The 17332-nt window shown below is 40.5% G+C and overlaps 1 pseudogene across 1 annotated transcript; it reads left to right on the plus strand.

The window, feature by feature from the left end:
• Positions 1–603: 603 nt before the first annotated feature.
• Positions 604–6167, plus strand: LOC309831733 (transcription initiation factor TFIID subunit 9-like; annotated as a pseudogene). The gene is made up of 2 exons: positions 604–832; positions 5347–6167. The product of its transcript is annotated as a transcription initiation factor TFIID subunit 9-like (transcript).
• The last annotated feature ends 11165 nt before the right edge of the window (positions 6168–17332 follow it).

Genomic DNA, 17332 nt, shown 5'->3' on the forward strand with positions numbered 1-17332 from the left:
CAGGGGCTCCTTAGAAACTGTGGGAAAGGGAAGGTGGTCTGTGTGTGGTGTGATCAAGATCCAGAACCGCTCAGTCTGACCTGGTCTTGCTCAGGTTAATTATGAAGAACATTTTCCAACTAATAGGACAAATTTCCCACTTTTTGAAATGCGCAAAGAACATGATTAGGAAAGTCACAGAAGTGCAACAGCCAGTAACCATACAGATAAGCATTCCACCTCACTGGGATTGAAAGAGCTGAAAAATTGAAAGCTATAATGAGAAATCGTTTTACGCCTGTCAGATAGGTAAAACTTGAACATAACTGTGATACCTATTTTTGACAAGGATATGGACGACATAGGCACCAGCCTACTGTTGGTGGGAATGTACATTGATTCGATTTTGTTCGTTAGTTCATTCAACAAATAATTGTTTAGTACTTACTGTAAGCCACTTAGATATGCCACTACATGCCAGGCCCTGTGCCATAGAGGCCTCAGCAGTCCAGAAGGAAAAGTGATCACTGCCTTCAGCTGGTACATTAAGAACTGTGCACTTGATCATGTGAAAGTTGTACCTCAATAAAAAGAAAAACAGGTAGATGGGAACTGGAGCTGCCAATGAGGCCTGATCAAGATGACAACCTCTCCAAAGCATCCTGCGCCCCTGGGGGGAAAGCCAGTGGGGCGCGCGAGATTGGCAAAGTCGAGGGCAAGGAGCTGGAGTTCGGTGGCATCGACAAGGCCTGTGTGGTCCCCGGCCAGTTCTGGGGGCCAAAGAAAGATGAAGACCTCCTCTGGGAATGGCTGGAAGACACGTGTGGCACCAACAGGGAGCAGTCCCCAGACAGTGCCAGGTGCCTTCCGGAGGGGAGCGCCTCCCTTGGTGCTCTCAGGAGCCCCGCCCCTGTCCCCAGCCCCAGCGCTGAGTCTCCAGAGTTTGCGGCTGAGTGGAGACTCCACCTCCATCCTCCGCAAAGGAAAAGATTGCTGTTGTCAAACTCACCGCCCATGTATTCCAGGGTTTGTGGGAGTTCTCTCCCCGCACCATTTCAGCTGTTTTGGAATTCGTGCTCTTGCAGGCATCTCCTTTCTCTTTCCCGTGCCAGTTCCACGTCGACAACTACCAGCTTTCCTGAATGGACTCCTGGCCCCTTCCCTCACCCTCGCTCCCCTCACCTGTGGTCTATTTTATGCCATTTGGCTTTTTTTTTTTTTTTTTTTTTTTTAGTTCAGTCTTTCCAGCAGCCAGAACTCTGAGAAATAAGTTTCTACTGTTTAAGTCACTCAGGCTATATAGTATTTGTTAGAGCAGCTCAAACTAAGACAACTTTTTTTCTTCTTTTATATACATGTTGTATTTTTCTTTGAGCCAGTCCTTCCAAAATCTTGGAGTATCTTCCAAACTTCTTTGCAAGTCAGTTCTTTAGCTTTCCTAAACTAAATAAATAAATAAAAATTAAAGTAAGAAACAAGATGCCCCAGCTTATACCACTCACCTCAAAGAAAGAGTTAAAAGCTTGGTGGCCCTCTTCGGGTTTGGAGGCGACGTGTACTATTTTTGGGCATGCTGCTCTGACTCACTTACCAGTAATCTGTAAGTTTAGAGAGGAACCTGGCTTCAAAGGGGGTTCTCCAAAAGGTAGATCCAGGTTACAATGCGAGCTGTGTTCCCAGTCGGGCCTGATTATCCAATAGACCCAGTGGTTTTGGAAGTATTTTGTGACAAAAAACTTACATATACCTTCTGGCAACCCCAATTGGAGAATTACAGCATGGGCTCCTAGGATTCTGGAGTAAGGCTCTGATCCCACCCGCAAACCACTGGCTACTACTTGAAAAGCAGTCTTTGGCTTACAGTGACCCTGGTAGAAACTGAACATTTGTCCACGAGACGCTGTGAAACCACCCAATGTGAACTGAGAATTATCTAATCTGCTGGACCATAAAGTTGGGGATGCAAGTCAGCATTCCACGATAAAATGTAAGGAGTATTTAGACCTTTCTTATTTTCAATTACAAATACTTAGAGCTATAATTCTCACCCTAATGACTGCTTTAGCTGCATCCTACTAATCATTTTACATTTTCATTATCATTCTAATTTCCCTTGCGATTGCTTCTTTGATCCATGGATTGTTTAGAACTATGTTGCTTAATTTTCAAATATTTGGGAGTTTTCTAGGTATCATGATTATTGATATCGAATTTAATTTTATTGTGGTCATAGAACATATTCTATATGATTTCAATCCTTTCAAATTCTTTTTTTAATTTAATTTTATTTTTTTATACAGCAGGTTCTTATTAGTTATCTATTTTATACATATTAGTGTATATATGTCAATCCCAATCTCCCAATTCGTCCCACCACCACTCCCCACCCCCGCTCTCCCCCCTTGGTGTCCTTACGTTTGTTCTCTGCATCTGTGTCTCTATTTCTGCCTTGCAAACCAGTTCATCTGTACCATTTTTCTAGTCAATCCTTTCAAATGTATTGAGGTTTGTTTTATGGCCCAGCATGTGGTCCATTGGTGAACATATCGTGTGTATTTGAAAAGAATGTTTATCCTGCAGTCCTGGTACAGAGTTTTATAAATTTCAGTTAGGGCAAGATGATTGATGGTATTGTTCACATAATCTATGTCTTTATTGATTTTTTATGTCTCTATTGCTGAAGATTTTTTTTTTCATCTCCAGCTATGATTGTGGAATTGTGTATTTCTTCTTTTAATTCTGTCAATTTTTGCTCCACATATTTTGAAGCTCTGTTATTACACATTTTTAATTATTATTTCTTCCTGGTGAATTGATCATTTTATCGTTATGAAATATCTATCTTTATCTCTAGTAATAGTCTTGGTCTTGAAGTATACTTTATCTGATATTATAGCCACTCCAGCCTTCACAAGCTTACTGTTTGCATGGTATGTCTTTTTCCTTCCGTTTTCTTTCATCTTTTAGAGTACATCTCTTATATACAGCAGATATTTGGGTTTTGCTTTTCTTTATCCATTCAAACAGTCTCTGCCTGTTGAGACCAATAAGTATTCATTGAGTGATGGGTGGTAAAGGAAAACATGCTTAAGCCTGGTCTCATTTGTATCCTTTCTACCTGATGCTGAATGCTTTTGGACACTACAGACTTCAGAGTGGATCAAATAGTTTGCAGGTTATATTGGGCAGTTCAGTTTGCAAGGTCACTTGTCCTGGTTGTCCCATGGACAAGCATTCAGTTTCCGTCAGGAAACTGTTTCTCAAAGGAGATCCGTTACTTATCAGACAGGGCATGGCTTTCTTCTGCACTGCTGCTCCTGGGCTCGTTATAGACTCCCTCAGCAAGATGCCTGAAACATGATTGGGATCTGGTGGGTCATGGAGACCAAGTGGCCTATCTACTTACATTGCAGCCTAGACCACCTGGACAATTTCCTTTGCTCTGGACTCCTCTCAAAGTTGACAGTCTTTCAGGTCACTCAGTAAATGAGTGGGTTGCAAGACACCCAGATGTGATGTATGCTCCCTCAAAAATCCAAGAAAACCACCAAGTACCCAAATTCAACTACTCGAAGACACCATCAACTGAAAGGTGCATCTTTATTTATATTCCACTGTGAAGAATTTTATAAAACACTATCAGTTAAGCCATAGCATACTATTGATTGTAAGATGAATTCCATTTCAGAGATGTTAGAATGTTGGAATTGTGAATGTACTAAATGCCACTGAATTGTTCATTTTAAAATGATTAATTTTATGTTATGTGCATTTTACCTTAATAAATTATTTTCTTAAATGTGAATCAGTAAAGTATGGTATTCTGTCTCTTTCATATGGTAGGAGGTTGTAAGGCAAAGCAACTTGTACGTAGGACGGACATTGTGACGCTCCTGAGTACACTGGCTCTCCAGAAACATCACTCATATGTATTTTCATGGAGTTTACCTTATTTACCTTGATTTGCCACAAGGGATCAACAGAAGGCTGTCACAGAACTATGTCACTATGTCCTCCTGCTGACAAGGGTTGTCAGAAGTCACCCATTAGCCTTGAGGAGCCACTTCCGCTGGCCAGGGAGGCTCAAGGGGGTAGGACTTTGGATGCTCTGAGTCCTCTGACTGCTTTCTTTTCTGGTGAACGCTCTGACTTTCAAATATGAGACCTGGCAAGGCTATGAGCTTTTTGTTTTGTTTTAATATTTATCTATTTATTTGGCTGCCGGGTCTCAGCTGTGGCACTCTGGATCTTCATTCCCGCGTGCGGGATCTTCATTGCAGCATTCAGGGTCTTTAGTTGCGGCATGCAGGATCTACTTCCCTGACCAGGGATCGAACCCAGGCCCCCTGCATTGGGAGCACTGAGTCTTAACCACTGGACCACCAGGGAAGTCCCAAGGCTGTGAATTTTACTGATATTGCACTACAGTAATTCTCAATATAACACTTTGGATTTGATTTTCAGTTACTATCAGCCCCACGACTGCAAAAGATAAATTATTTTTATCATAGACATAGAAAGCCAATGGTTTGGGGACTTGTCTTGAGCCAAACTTTTAGAGTATTAAGCTTCACATTCTTTTTCGTCATTCTGTCCAGAAAGAAACCCCTCTTTACAGCAGTTCACAGATCCCATCTGCCCTCCACACTGTTCTGTGGCAGAGACCACTTGGTTCCCCAACACTTTGCCTTCAACGCATCTTTCATTCAGGTGATACTTGATTGCAGATGATAATCTATGGGCAGCAGGCCAAAGGCTACCTTTGATATTAGCTGGATTTTCACTGCCCAAAAATAAATACCAAATTCATGCCTGTTCTGATACCAATTTCTTTATCAGTTAAAGCTCATAGTTCTGAGTTATGTTTTCCAGTAAAAAAAAAAAAAAGTAGCCAAAATTGTTCCAAAAAGGATTAGAAAACCAAATGGAGCAATAACCATAGAAAAAAGAAAAATATCGTCATTGAGCTACAATGTTACAAAGTAACAGGCTGAGAGTTATAAATAGGTGGTTCTAGTCGAACTTCAAGGAACAGATTATTCCTCATTTAAATAAGTTGACTTCAGAGCATATAAGAAGATGAAATTTTTCTCAGCTCATGAAAGTAGCACAATATCAGAGCCTAATAAAGAGAGAAACACATTTGAAGGATACGTAATTTTCACCTTATATAATCTATTTAAGAAAATAAGAAAAGGCCCAACATACTGTTCACCAGTCAGGGTGTATGGCAGGGTGGAACTGGAGGGCGGAGCAGGCAAGGTAAACCAGAGATTGGAAAAACCACACTAGGCAAAGGACTTGCATCAAAACCAGGACTGAACTACGTTCATGTGGGTGATTTAGCTCAAGGAGTCTGATCACTAGATATCACGGATTCTGGCAAGATGCCTTCCCCCAAGAGCATGCCAAAAGATGCACAGATGATGACACAAATCCTGAAGGACATGGAGATTACAGACCATGAGGCAAGAGTTATAAATCAGACGTTGGAGTTCGCCTTTCAATTTGTGACCACAATTATAGATGATGTGAAAATTTATTCAAGCCACGCTAAGCAAGCTACTGTTGATGCAGATGATGTGCGATTGGCAGTGCAGTGCTGCACTAACCAATCTTTCACCTCTCCCCCCCAAGAGATTTTTTATTAGACGTTGAAGGCAAAGAAATCAAACTCTTTTGCCATTGGTCAAGCCATATTCAGCCCCTAAATTGCCACTTGATAGATATTGCTTGACAGTCCAAACTATAAACTTAAATCTTTACCAAAAAAAGGCATCTGCTCTGCAGGAAGAGTAACGGTTCCACAGTTAAGTGTTGGTTCAGTTAGTAGCAGACCAAGAACTCCCACTCCAGGCACACTAACCCCCAAAATCATGTCCGTTTCAACTAAGGAAGGGACTCCAATGTCCCTCACAGAGCAAAGGTTTATAGTACAGATGCTCACTTCATAGTCCTAGCTGTAAAAGCATCAGTTCCTGCAACAGCAGCAGTTCAGAATGTCGGATTAATCCATCATTAATAGGGTCCCAAAACATTCTTATTAACACTAACACGGTGCCATCACAAAATACTGCCCATGAATCATCAAACACATTAAAAGAAAATGTGAAGGTGATGACGATGATGATGGTGATGACGATGAACATTTATACTCCAGCCGTAATACATGTAACAGGTATACTTGATCTTGAATCCATTGTACTGAAATTAAACACACACATGATGTTTTCAAGTCGTTTTAGAAAACTTCAGTAGTAGTTAATGAGTAAATACAGTCACCATACTTTTCAATTAAGATGTTGGATTTTTTTTAATAGGACTAGTAATTGTTTTTCAGCAGCCTTTCAGTGTAAAAAGTTGTCATTTATGAAAGAAAGAAAGAAGAATGGTTCAGCATTAGATTATATATCAATTTAACCTATTATATTAATAAATAAAAACATTTTAAATGAATGTCTTGATAAATTCAATGCCCATTAATGATATAAAAGAAAAAAATGTCCTAGCATCTAGGAAAAGAACAGTCTTAATTTGATACACTGTTTTGTTTTTTGGGTTTTTTTTAAATTTATTTATTGATTTATTTATTTATGGCTGCATTGGGTCTTCATTGTTGCGCGGGCTTTCTCTAGTTGTGGCGAGCGAGGGCTACTCTTCGTTGTGGTGCACGGGCTTCTCATCGCGGTGGCATCTCTTGTTGTGGAACACTAGGCGCGCTGGCTCAGTAGTTGTGGCTCACGGGCTCTAGAGCCCTGGCTCAGTAGTTGTGGTGCACGGGCTTTGTTGCTCCGTGGCATGTGGGCTCTTCCCAGACCAGGGCTCAAACCCGCATCCCCTGCATTGGCAGGCAGGATTCTTAATCACTGCGCCACCAGGGAAGTCCCACATTGTTTGTTTTTAATAAAACAATGATAAAAACCTACAGCAAATGCCATACTTAATGGTGAAGCAATAGACACATTCCAATTGAAGTCAGAAACAAGACAAGAATGACCTTTATCACCACTACTATTAAAATGGTATCACTTATTTTCTCTAATTCAAAATGAGAAGGAAAACACTAAGAGGTATAAACATTAGAAAAGGAGAGGCAAATTGTGATTATTTGCAAATGACACTATTGCTTACATATAAAAACCTAAGAAAATCAATTGATAAACTATTAGAATTAATAAGAGAATTCAGCAAGGTGACCACATACAAGAGCAACCTAAAAAAAATCAATAGCTTTCCTATATACCAGCAATAACCAATTAGAAAATGTAATAGAAAATAAGATTCCATTCACAATAGCAAGAAAAACTATTAACCACCTAAGAGTAAACCTAAAAATAGAATTTATCTCATGCCCTTACAGATAGTTCAAAATTAGGAAATCCATCAACCTAATTAATCACATTGATAAAATCAAGTTGAAAACTGTACAATTATACAGCAGCTAAGAATATTCAAGAACAGTTTCTGGTAAAAAACACTAAGTAAAACAAGAGATAAAAGATATTTCCTAACTATGATAAAGAGTTGTTTATTTTCTTTTTCTGAGAAACAAAGAGCAAACATCATATTAAATGGCTAAACATTAAATGCACTGCCATTAAAGTCAGGAACAAGGCAGGGACCGTTGCTATCACTCAAAATTGTTTTGTGTAAAAATGAAAGAGAGGACTAGAAAAAGGGAGTAATGACTTCATACAGCAGACCCCATTCCAGAGTCTGAGAATGCCCCCTGCCATAAACAAGAGGACATGCTTTGATTTTATATTACACAATAGAATGGAAATTGAAATCTTACACAAAGACAGAAACTGATCAAAAGAGGTTATTTTCTTCTTTCCCTATCAAAGCCATTGCCAAGTACTATCCAGATATTACTCATACTGCTCCTGTCCTCTGCTTGAAGGAAAGATTTTTAAATTGTCCGAACAGTCCTGAGACCTGTCAAAATTTGAATGAGGGACTTCTCTGGTGGCACAGAGGTTAAGACTCTGTTCTCCCAATGCAGGGGGCCCGGGTTTGATCCCTGGTCAGGGAACTAGATCTCACATGCCACAACTAAGAGTTCGCATGCCACAACTAAAAGTTCACATGCCACAACTAAGAGTTCACATGTCACAACTAAGGAGCCCACGTGCCACAACTAAGAAGCCTGTGAGCCGCAACTAAGACCTGGCACAACCAAATTAATTAATTAATTAATTAATTAATTAAAAAACTGAAAGCTTTGATGGGTAGAGTACTCTTGGTTGTAAGTTTTTGCCTTTTGTCACTTTAAACATATCATGCCACTCCCTTCTGGCCTGCAGAGTTTCTGCTGAAAAATCAGCTGATAACTTTATGGGGAGTCCCTTATATGTTACTTGTTGCTTTTCCCTTGTTGCTTTTAATATTTTCTCTTTATCTTTAATTTTGGTCAGTTTGATTACTATGGGTCTCAGTGTGTTCCTCCTTGGATTAATCCTGTATGGCACTCTCTGCACTTCCTGGACTTGAGTGACTGTTTCCTTTCCCATGTTAAGGAAGTTTTCAGCTATCATCTCTTCAAATATTTTCTCAGGCACTTTCTCTCTCTCTTCTCCTTCTGGGACTGATATAATGCGAATGTTGGTGCGTTTGACATTGTCCCAGAAGTCTTAAACTGTCCTCATTTCTTTTTTTTTTTTCCTTTTTAAATTTTTGGCCATAGTACATGGCATGTGGGATCTTAGTTCCCTGACCAGGGATCGAACCCTCACCCCCTGCATTGGAAGGAGGAGTCTTCACAACTGGACTGCTGGGGAAGTCCCTGTCCTCACTTCTTTTCTTTTCTTTTTTTTTAAATAAATTTACTTATTTTATTTATTTTATTTTTGGCTGTGTTGGGCCTTCGTTGCTGCATGTGGGTTTTCTCTAGTTGCGGCAAGCAGGGGCTATTCTTCATTGTGGTGCACGGGCTTCTCATTGCGGTTGCTTCTCTTGTTGAAGATCATGGGCTCTAGGTGTGTGGGCTTCAGTAGTTGTGGTGTGTGGGCTTCAGTAGTTGTGGCTCATGGGCTCTAGAGCACAGGCTCAGTAGTTGTGGCACATGGACTTATTTGCTCTGTGGCATGTGGGATCTTCCCGAACTAGGGCTTGAACCCGTGTCCCCTGCATTGGCAGGCGGATTCTTTTTTTTTTTTTTTTTTTGCGGTACGCGGGCCTCTCCCTGTTGTGGCCTCCCGCTATTGTGGCCTCTCGCGTTGCGGAGCACAGGCTCCGGACACACAGGTTCAGCGGCCATGGCCCACGGGCCCACGGGCCCAGCCGCTCCGCGGCATGTGGGATCTTCCCAGACCGGGGCACGAACCCATGTCCCCTGCATCGGCAGGCGGACTCTCAATCACTGCGCCACCAGGGAAGCCCCTGGCAGGCGGATTCTTAACCACTGCACCACCAGGGAAGCCCTGTCCTCATTTCTTTTCATTCTTTTTGTTTGTTTGGTTTTTGTTCTGTTCCATGGCAGTGATTTCCACCACTCTGTCTTCCAGCTCACTTATCTGTTCTTCTGCTTCATTTATTCTGTACTGATTCCTTCTAGTGTATTTTTCATTTCAGTTATTGTGTTCTTCAACTCTGTTTGGTTGTTCTTTACATTTTCTAACTCTTTGTTAAAAACTTCTTGTAACTTCTAACTCTGTGCCTCTATTCTTTTCCCATGTCCTTTGATTATTTTTACAGTCACTACCCCTGAACTCTTTCTTGGGTAGATTTCCTATCCCCATGTCACTTAGCTGTCCTGGGGTTTTGTCTTGTTCCTTTGTCTGGAACATATTTCTCTGCCATCTCATTTCGTCTAAATTTCTATTTGTATTTTTATGTATGTGGAAGGTTAGTTATGTTTCACAACCTTGGAGAAGTGGCCCTCTGTAGGGGATGTCCTATGTGTCTCTGCTTGTCATGCAAGGGCCAGGGACCAGCTGGCCCCAGGATAGGTTCTGACCTGCATTTGCAGACTGAGTTGCACAGGCTGCAGGATCACAGTTTTCTTGCTTCTGGTGGCTGCCCTCTGGTGGGTGAGGTGGTCTAGAGACTTGTGCAGGCTCCCTTGTGGGAGGGGCCAGTGTCTGCCCACTGGTGGGTGGAGCTGGGTCTTGGCCCTCTGGTTGGCAGGGCCATGCCAAGGGATGTGTCTAGAGGTGGCTGTGGGCTCAGGAAGTCTTTAGGCAGCCTGTCTGCTGATGGGTGGGGTTGTGTTCCCACCCTGTTGGTTGTTTGGTCTGAGGCACTGGAGCCTACAGGCTGTCGGGTGGGGCCAGGTCTTGGTGCTAATGACCCAGGCAGGATGTCTGCCTCCAACAAGAGTTCAAGTAGATGAACACTCCCTGATATTTCTGCCACCAGCTTTTATGACCCCAGAGAGAGCAATAGCCATCCTCTGCCTCCCCAGGACACACCCCCCAAGACCAGCAGATAGATCTGGCCCAGGTCAGAAGTCACTGCTTTTGCCTTGGGTCTCGGTGTGTGCGACATCTTGTGTGCACCTCCAAAAGCGGAGTCTCTGTTTCCCCCAGTCCTGTGGAGCTCCTGTACTCAAGCCCCTCTGGCCTTCAAAGACAAATGCTCTGGGGGGGGTCCTCCTCCCAATGCCAGACCCCCAGGCTGGGGAGCTTAAGGGCTCAGAACTCTCACTCCTGTGGGAGAACTTCTGCAATATAATTATTCTCCAGTTTGTGGGCTTCCCACCCAGGAAGTATGGGATTTGAGTATATGGTGAGTGCATCCCTCCTACCATCTTGTTGGGCATCTTCTTTATGTCTTTGGATGTATAATGGATTTTTTTTTGGTAGGTTCCAGTCTTTTTTATCAATGGTTGTTCTGCAGTTAGTTGTGATTTTGGTGTGCTTGTGAGAGAAGGTGAGCTCAGGGTCCTTCTACTCTGCCATCTTGTCTCCTCTCCAAATCAAGAGAAATATTTTTTAAAAGAGGAGAGATAGAGAGACAGAGAAAGAGAGACAGAGAAAGAGAGAGAGAGAGATGACGATATGGTGAAATATTTTATAATTGAAAAAAATGGTTTTTATCAATAATATAAATGAGGCTTAGTCACATATTAAATGAAAAGATTTTCAAATTGTCAGACAAAGCAAAGTCTAACCCTATGTTACCTATAAACACACCTAAAAGAAAGAGATTAGAAAGCGTAAAAATAAAAGAATGGGGGTTTCCCGGGTGGCGCAGTGGTTAAGAATCCGCCTGCCTATGCAGGGGACACGGTTTCCAGCCCTGGTCTGGGAGGATCTCACATGCTGCGGAGCAATTAAGCCCGTGCGCCACAGCCACTGAGCCTGCACTCTAGAGCCCACGAGCCACAACTACTGAAGCCCACGTGCCACAACTACTGAGGCCCACGCGCCTAGAGCCTGTGCTCTCAACCAAGAGAAGCCACCGCAACGAGTAGCCCGTGCACAGCAACGAAGAGTAGCCCCCGCTCATCGCAACTAGAGAAAGCCCATGTGCGGTATCAAAGACACAACGCAGCCAAAAATAAATAAATTTATTTTTTAAAAAGTCTTAAAAAAAATAAAGAATGGATAAATATATACCAAGTAAGATGTAAAACACAAAAACAGCAAGGGTCATGATGTTGGTATCTGTCAAGGTAGAATTCTGACCAAAAAGCTTTAAAAAGAAAAAGGAGGACTTTTTTAAATGTTAATGGTTTTAACAATGGAGATATATACTCAATAACACAGCAGTCAGCTTCCACAAAGTAAAAACTACAGCAGATGCAGACAAAATTGAAACACATTAACAAGAGAAAAGTTTGATACATTACTTTCATTCCAAGACAAAGCAAGTGGATGAAATATGAATAAGGATTTAGGAAACCTAATCCAGTGCTACTGAAAATGTGGTTACAGACGGGTGCAAGTTCACGAGCTGTGGTTACCAGATGCCGTGAGATAAGAAGCTTGCTCCAAAATATAAATCGATGAACCACTTCCTTCATCTGGAAAGTCTTGCTACCAAAAAAAAAAAAAAAAAAAAATCAGCTGAACTATTTTGTGCTTAGTGATATAGTAGACTGGCTACTTTGAGTAGCACTGACCTAAAGAACATAATCGGTATGGTAACAAATATATGTCAAACTCTGAATATCAATATTAGAGAATATACTTCCTTTTGAAGTGCACATGGAATGTTCCTAAAAATGGATATCTTAGGACACAAAGAAAACTAGCAATAAACATCAATCATTATTAGAGAAATGAAAATCAAAACAACTGTGAGATATCACCTCATACCTGTCATCAAAAAGTCTACAAATAATAAATATCAGAGAGGATGTGGAGAAAAAAGAACACTTGTGTACTGTTAGTGGGAATGTAAATTGGTGCAGCCACTATGGAAAACAGTATGGAGGGTCCTCAAAAAACTAAAAATAGAGCTACTGTATGATCCAGCAATTCCACTCTTGGGTATATATCTGGAAAAAACAAAAACACTAATTCGAAAATATACATGTACCCCAATGTTCATAGCAGCACTATTTACAATAGCCAAGATATGGAAGCAACACAGTACCCATCAACAGACAAATGGATAAAGAAGATGTGGTATATATGTACAATGGACTATTACTCAGCCATAAAAAAGAATGAAATTCTGCCATTTGCAGCAACATGGATGGACCTAGAGAATATTATGTTTAATGGAATAAGACAGACACAGAAAGATAAATACTGTATGATATGTGGAATCTAAAAAAAATAAAACAAATGAATGTATATAGCAACAGAAACAGACTCATGGATATAGAAAACAAACTACCAGTGGCTACCACTCTGGGGAGAGGAAGGAGGAGGGGCAAGATAGGGGTATGAGATTAAGAGATACAAACTACTATGTATAAAGTAGGTAAGGGGCTTCCCTGGTGGCGCAGTGGTTGAGAGTCCGCCTGCCGATGCAGGGGACACGGGTTCATGCCCCGGTCCGGGAAGATCCCACACGCTGCAGAGTGGCTGGGCCCGTGAGCCATGGCTGGTGGGCCTGCGCGTCCACAACGGGAGAGGCCACAACAGTGAGAGGCCCGCGTACCGCAAAAAAAAAAAAAAAAAAAAAAATAGATAAGCAACAAGGATATATTATACAGTACAGGAAATTATAGCCATTATCTTGTAATACCTTTTAATGGAGTATAATCTATAAAAATACTGAATCACTATGCCATACACCTGAAACTAATATAATATTGTAAATCAACTGTACTTCAATTAAAAAATAAAATAATGTAAAAAAAATTTAAATGCAAATAATAGACAGCACTCTCTGATTACAATGCTAGATATTAGTGATAATAATAAAGTTTCTGCCACTTGGAAAAAATTTTAATGTACATACTTTTAAATAATTCCTGCAATGAAGGAAAAATAAAAAATTCAGAACTCTTGCTAATAGTAAAAATATTACATCTGAATAAATGACCTACAGCAACAAAAGTTATCAGAGGAAAATTCATACACTAAATACTTATATCAATGAATATGAAAGTAAATAAATGAAACATTGATGTCACAAAGATAGAAAAAGATCAAAGAAAACCAAAGGAAAGCATAAGGAAGGAATTGATGAGTGAAAAATTAATGAATTAAAAAAATAGAGACAGAATAAAAGTAATACAGAAATCAAAAGGCTTATTTAAAAACACTAACAATGTGCACAAACTATTAAATAACTTAATTTTTTTTTTTTTTTTTTTGCGGTACGGGGGCCTCTCACTGTCGTAGCCTCTCCCGTTGCGGAGCACAGGCTCCGGACGCGTAGGCCCAGCGGCCATTGTTCACGGGCCCAGCCGCTCAGCGGCATGTGGGATCTTCGCGGACCGGGGCACGAACCCGCATCCCCTGAATTGGCAGGCGGACTCTCAACCACTGCGCCACCAGGGAAGCCCTAACTTAATTTTTTAAATAAAGTATAAACATACAAACTAAATGACAAGCCAGACATGGCCATCAAAACAGAGCCTGTTAATTTGTACAATTTTATGCAAATAAATATGAAAACAATGAAATAGATAATTTTCTAGAAAATTATAATTTATCAAAATTGACCCTCATAGAGATACAAAATCTAAACAGACAGAATTCTGTAGAAATACAAATTTGTGAAACAGAAACCCAACAAAAAATGCATCAGGCCCAAATGGCTTCAAGGGTGATTTACACTAAATCTTTAAAGAAAAAACCTGAATGTTACTTAAACAATTCTAGAGCATAGAAGATGAAGAAACACTTCTAATTTCTTTTTGTGGAGCAAGTATAATCAAGTAAATGAATAAAAAAGGTAAAATATTAGTAAACATACCTTAATAGCACATTAAATAAATATATATAACCAAGTGGGGTTTATTTCAGGAATATAAAGATCATTTAACACTAGGATATCTGTTCACATAATGTATCAAATTTATACACCTAAGGAGAAAATGATCTGATAATCTCCATAGATGCTGAAAAGGCATTTGACAAAATTCAAAGCCCATTCATATTAAAGACTCAATAAAAAGAAATTGAGGGATACTTCCCTTACATAGCTTGACCCCAAATTCAGCATCTTAATTAATTAGTGGGCAAACACTAGAGGCTTTCTTGCTGGTGATATAATTTAAAAAAAAAAATTTTTTTTTTCTCCCAGATTCCTGGCACAGACCTTCAAAAACCCTTGGAATTTCCTGCGTGATGAAAGTGTCTTGTTAGTTATAACAAGCCCCTTGATACTTGAGTTTATAAAATCAACTCTTGAGTTGATATATTTAATACTTTATAAATTCAAGTTTATGCTAATAAGGAGTTTCATGGTGATGATTCATGGGGGGAGGGGTTTGGTAGCTTCAGGATGGGGGCTGGGGCCAGAGGAACCAAACCAGTGATTAGAGCTTTGGAACTCAGCCCCACCCTCAACCTCGGGGAAGGGGATAGGGACTGGAGATTGAGTTCAGTCACCAACCAAGCCAATGGTTTAAAAACCCTCGGCCAGGAGGCTAAGGGAGCTTCCCCAGCTGGTGAACACCTTAATAGGCTTAGGGGATAGTATCTCTTCATCTGGCTGTTCATTAGTATCCTTTGTAATAAAATGGTAATTGTAAATATAGCACTTTCCTGAGTTCTGAGGGTGGTTCTGGTGAATTTCCCACCTGAGGATGTTGTGAGAAGCCCCAAATTTGTATCCAGCCAGGCAGAAGTGTGGGTGGCTTGGGAACACCCAGGACCTGATGTGGAGGCAGCCTTGTGGGACTGAAAACCTTAACCTGTGGGATCTTCACTAACTGCAGGTAGTTGGTGTCAGAATTGAATTGAATTGTAGGACACGCGGCTGGTAACAGACAATTAGTGTTGGAACTCATTGCAAAAATCAGAAAGAAGACAAAGATGTCCACTTTTTTAAATACAAGAGAAAACAATTAGAATCATAAGAATTGAAAAAGAAGACATAAAGTTACATCCATGTGTAAATAATATAGTTCTAGGAAACTTATAATAAATGGAAAACCTCCTATGAAGAGGAAATGTATTTTGTCAAGTAGCAGGATATAAAATTAACGTACAGAAATAAAGAGCTTTGTAACTGAAACAGGAGGGAAGGGGGCAGGGCACAACCTTTGAAAGAATGACATAGACCGAGGACATGACTGATTAGAACCAAATGGGTCCAAGATGGCAGACAAGTCGACTTCCTCTAGACCTTGAGCCTCAGTATAACACATCACTGTAACACATCAGCAAGCTAAATGGCACACCCACGGGTGCCATGACAGTTCCAAGGCCGACCATAAGGATCAAAAAGTGGGCGGTGGCCCAATTCCTGGAAATCCCTGCCCCTTCCTGAAATAGCTGGAATACTCCTCCCATGATTAACATATGAAATTACCCACCCCTATAAAAACTGACCACCCCATATCCTGGGGCTGCTCTCGCCTTCTGAGATGGCCCACACTCTGTCTGTGGAGTGTGTTCTCTCTAAATAAGTCCTAATAAATGGGTAAGATAAGTTCTTACCTATCACTTTGTCTATCACTGAATTATTTCTGCAATGAGACATCAAGAACCTGAGCTTCATTAAGTCCTGAAACAAGGTGTGTGATCTCAGTTGGAAGACCATGGGTTTTGGCTGGTTTCGAGTCCTAGCACGTGGGTTCGAGTCCCAATCTGAGGTGCATGGTATCATAACCACTTGGAAGAAATAAAGGAAGAGGAGAGCCCTGATTCCATTTACAATAGCAAAAGCAAAACAAAACAAAATGCAGGCACAAATTTAGAATTGTGTAAAACTTACATGAGGAAAACTATAAAACATTCTTACAGGACAAAAAGTAGGTTTGAACAAATGGGAAAACATACCATGTTATTGATCAGAAGAATCAATATCAGAAAGATATAAATACTTGCCAAGTTAAAAGTTTGTAAACTTAATGTGATCCCAGTAAAAATATCCTCAGGTTATTATTATTTTTTTCTGGAGCCAGACAAGTTGATTATAAGGTTATTTTGGAAAATAAATACAAGACTAGCCAGAAATCTCCTTAAAAAGTAGAGAGGGGCTTTTCTGGTGGCGCAGTGGTTGAGAGTCTGCCTGCTGATGCAGGGGACACGGGTTCGTGTCCCGGTCCGGGAAGATCCCACATGCCGTGGAGCGGCTAGGCCCGTGAGTCATGGCCGCTGAGCCTGCGCGTCCGGAGCCTGTGCTCCGCAACAAGAGAGGCCACAACAGTGAGAGGCCCGCGTACCGCAAAAAAAAAAAAAAAGTAGAGAAATGGTGGACTAGCCTTACCTCACATTGAAACAGTTATAAAAACTCTCCTATTGAATGAAATAATGCCATTTGCAGCAACCTGGATGGATCTAGAGATTATCATACTAAGTGAAGTAAGTCAGAAAGAGAAAGACAAATACTGTATGATATCACTTACATGTGGAATCTAAAATCTGACACAAATGAACTTATTTATGAAACAGAAACAGACTCACAGACATAGAAAACAAACTTAGGGTGACCAAAGGGGAAAGGAGGTGGGGGAGGGTTAAATTAGGAGTTTGGAATTAGCAGATACAAACTACTATATATAAAATAGGTAAACAACAAGGTCCCACTGTATAGCACAGGGAACTATATGCAAAATCCTGTAATAAACCATAATAAACCATTCAGATATATCTGAATCACTTTGCTGTACACCAGAAACTAACACAACATTGTAAATCAACTATACTTCAATTAAAAACAACTCTCTTATTAAAACATTATGGTATTGGTGCATAAACAGACACGTGGCTAATCGAACAGGATATAAAATTCAAAGATAGACTCAAAAGGCATATGGAAATTTAGTGTTTGATAA

Source organism: Grampus griseus (assembly GCF_964374135.1).
Source record: "Grampus griseus genome assembly, chromosome: 1".
Classification (NCBI taxonomy): Eukaryota; Metazoa; Chordata; class Mammalia; order Artiodactyla; family Delphinidae; genus Grampus; species Grampus griseus.